At 30.1% G+C, this 4,127-nt stretch overlaps 1 non-coding gene across 1 annotated transcript; it reads left to right on the forward strand.

The window, feature by feature from the left end:
* The first annotated feature begins 1,905 nt into the window (after window positions 1-1,905).
* Trnap-agg (transfer RNA proline (anticodon AGG)) lies at window positions 1,906-1,977 on the forward strand. The gene has a single exon. It is a non-coding gene; the product is annotated as a tRNA-Pro (tRNA).
* The last annotated feature ends 2,150 nt before the right edge of the window (window positions 1,978-4,127 follow it).

Below are 4,127 nucleotides of genomic sequence, written 5' to 3' on the forward strand. Positions count from 1 at the left end.
GGTCCTAACAAAAAATAATATGTGGATCAGTAATGTAAATAGAATTTCTTCAGTAAAAAAACTCAATTCTGCTTAGGAGGAAAATCAAATTTAACAAATTGATTCAGAAAAACGATTTTTTGTAAGTAAAAAGCTCAATTTTGGTTTGCAAACTGTCAATTTTGATCAGTAGACAGAATCAATTTTAGCCGGTAGAAAAAGATTTTATTTCAATAAAAATTTTTATATAAAATAAAAGTCAATAAAAGTTAATTTGCTAGTAATGGCTTCGGCACACCTTTCAGATCAGAAAAATCGAATGAAGTCCAAATTCCAATATATATTTCTTTCTCGGACAGACATAGATATATATATATATATAGATCTCGGATTGATATATGCATCTCATTCTTTTGCGTTCTTCTTCTTTTAAGCATCACATTAATCTCAATTTAGCTCAATCGAATTTGTAATGCAAAAGAATGAGATAGACATATACAAAACGTGTGAGAAAGAAAGGATTGTGAATTTTGATTTCATGGAATTTTCCTGATATAAAAGGTGTACCGAAACCATAAAGGACAATTTTGGCCAGTAAAAACCTTCAACAGTAAAACAGATGATTTTGATTAACACATAAATAAACCTAGGACCACAATTTAGGTCAGTAAAATATTGATTTTGGTGAGCACAAACAAAAAATGAACTTCGGTCAGTGAAATGCTGATTTTAATCAGCAAAAATATCAATTTTGGTAGAGAAAAAATCGATTTTGTTCAATGAAAATTAAAACAATTTTATGTAGTAAAAATTCAATTTGTTTGTAAAGGCTGATGTTAGTCAGTAACTTTTTTTCATCGGTAAAACAATTGATTTTGATTAGTAGGAAAATTAATTTAGGTCAGTAAAAAACTATTTTGGTTTGAAGAGAAATAAATTTCTGTCGGTAAAAGAATTATTTTTTTTTGTAATTAAAAAAATATTTTTAGTTGATCAAACATGAATATCATTTAGCCAAAAATTAATTCTATCTAGTAGAAAATCGAATTTTGTCAAACGTGAATCAAATTTAGGCAACCTAGAAAGCAGTTTCGATCAGTAAAAATCAAATTACGCAGTAAAAAATAAAATTTCATCCTTGGTAATTTGAGAACGTTCAAAGAAGTCATGTGCATTTTGGCAAGGGAAAATTAAAGTGTACATTTTTAGTATCATCCAAGGTATCATCCAAGGTATCATCTCAAAAAGTAGTAAATTAAATTTATGACTGAACGAAATTAGGTTTTTACTGACCACTTTCAGATTTTTACAAAGACTTTTACTTTTCAAAGCTCTATTTTTTTATTTACCAAATTTACTATTTCTAACAAAATGCTAACTGAAAAATACTCAAGAAATTCTCAGCATTCTGTTAAAGTTGTCATAAAGGTCCTTATAATCTAAAATTCGAACCTTTAGATATCTTTGCCTGTGCAAAATATTAAAAAGCCGTTTTTAACATTTTCGGAAACTGGGCTAAACCGCTAAACCCAAGGCTAAAACTCTAGTCTGACTACCGCTTTAGTCATTTTGAGCATCTCGTAAAGTCTTTTTCACGTAAGTGCTACACTTTGCGGTTTAAAATTTATTTCAAAGTAGCAAAGTAGACAACCCAATTTAAGTGCATAAAATTCTCATAATATAATAAACAAGCTTGCAATATTCATTAAAGACGATAATCAAGCTGCTCGTTCAATCACTTGGCCGAGTGATTGATAAATTTCACCATGTGAAAACAAACAGCAACGCAAACAAGTAAAAGTGAGCAAGTATTGCGAATACCATGAAGAATTGAAGTCCGGTGTTATAAATGAATTTATGAACAATAAACCAGTCAAAGCGTGACTTAAAAATTTTTGTGAAATAAAACTATTGTGACCGTCATGTGGCTCAATGGTCTAGCGGTATGATTTTCGCTTAGGGTGCGAGAGGTCCCGGGTTCAACTCCCGGTTGAGCCCCTATGATTTTTTTTTTATTAAAGCCGAAAAGTGAAATGTTTCACCGGATATTTCTTGAAAGATTTAAAGCCTGATGTTGAAATGCAAAAGGACAGAAAAGTTAAAGATGTTCTTGGTGGACAAAAAGTAGTCTCGACTGGTGAAAATTGCACTAACATCATTAGCATCCATGCCAAAGATACACTAATTCGAATTTCACCTTCAACTCTCATAAATTGGTCTAGTTTTTGAGTAATGACTCAGAAAATGACGTGGAATTAGCATAAATTTCCAGGAGAGTGGCTCCATGGTTCTTTTTTTTCTGTCCCACCTCTCCACACGACTTATTCTGGGCGCCCTGGATCTCCTCAAAGATGAATATTAATTGGTGGAGCAGCAGACACAATTATTGTCACGCCAGTGAATTTGCTGGGTGTTAATCCTCACTCTCTGTTGCTGATGTATTAATTGTGGTGTAGCTTTCTGGATGGAAGTCAACAACCGAGCCGAACACTTGGAGCACTTGAAACTTTGCAGACGCGCTATTTTGGTTTTTGGCCACCACCCATTCCAATTTATTTATTTACTAGGGGGTTATTCTATGTTAAAAAAAAATTGAACTCTCCACTGAGATTTAGGCAGTTCTATAAAATTTTATATTTCACCAAAAAGACATCGTTCTGATTAGGCTGCATAACCTAAAAACAAAATTTAGGGTATGCTTCTTTCAGACCTCTTATCTAGGTCTTATCTAAAATTAGTTTATTTTTAATTAAAAGGTATTAAAGAAATCTAAATGAACCACAAATTGAACTATAAATGAGGCTTAAGGTAAACTGCCCCTAAAAAATACACCACGTACCGTAGATGGGAGTTACGTGACTACTCTTCGAGGCTGATTTTGTCCTCCGCTACTCTCAGCTCTTTTTTAATTATATTACTTAAAGATTTTTAAGTGCTAAAATTAAAGAAAAGTTTTTAAACTGCAGGAGCTAATACAGTTTTAAGACTAGAGGTTTAGCCCAGTTCCCTAACACCGATACTGAAAGTCTAGTTCCCGAAAGCCTCAAAAATCTAAATAACACATAATTTTGCTGATATTTCAAAATCCAATGGATAATTTGCCCTTAATATCCAATCCGGAGCAACAATTTCCTCAAAAATCTTGCCTGATAAAGAATTAGAGGATTTAACCCATATGGCTAAGCCTCAGGTCTGAAGCCCGTATAAGATCCCTAAATCCTAAATACCAACCAATTTTATTAAATAAGTTTTTCAGAGTTTAATGCATCATTTAACATTAATATTTATTCCTAAAACAAAAGTTTCCGAAAAATCTAGATTGAGGAGAATTCAAGGTTAAGTCTTTATTATAAAAGAAATAAGTAGCATCAATATTGTGGAACATTTAGGTTTGCCATTGATCTATTTTAAAAGAAATCTAAAAAATCCTAAATTATTTAAAAAACATAATTTCGGATAATTAAAACTTAAATTAAATAAGATTATTCTAATAGGAAATCATTAATAAGAAATGCTTGTTTTTTTTATTTAAATTTAGTTTAATATATAAACTAAATTAAAACTAAACTGGAGGTTATTCACAAGACTAAGACGGCAATGGACGCTTATCCTTTAAGCTTTCAACTTTCGTCTTTAAATATGCCCGAAACAATAAGAGACGCTTAATCTCTAATGTAAGTGGAATTATTATAATTTTTTAAAGTACATTATACAAAAATAAAGAAACAAAAATCCTATTCTTCGAGGTTAAAATTTTAAATGATAATATTTAATTAATAATAAATGATAATAAAACTAAGAATAAAAATTAAATACTCTGAGAAATCTTGTTCCCGAAAAGTATGTTTTCTTTTCAAAAAATCGTCTCCAAAAACCAAGTTCCAACAGCCGAAATTTTAAAAATTTAAAAACGAAAATATAAGAAAATATATTTAAAATATTATGCTTTTATATGCTTAAGAGCCCCAATTAAATATTTTTTATTTTGTCGAAAAAATATGCAAAGAAAGTAACCTGTTTTTTAGTCATAAAACGATAAAAACTAATTTAAAAACCAATATAACCAGTAATTTCTTTGGATTTGTATCTTAAATTTATTTTTCATTTAATACATTTACATGTGCAAACTTTATCAAAAGTTTAAACGA

The sequence above is a fragment of the Phlebotomus papatasi genome, chromosome 1, assembly GCF_024763615.1.
Source record: "Phlebotomus papatasi isolate M1 chromosome 1, Ppap_2.1, whole genome shotgun sequence".
In the NCBI taxonomy this organism is placed as follows: domain Eukaryota; kingdom Metazoa; phylum Arthropoda; class Insecta; order Diptera; family Psychodidae; genus Phlebotomus; species Phlebotomus papatasi.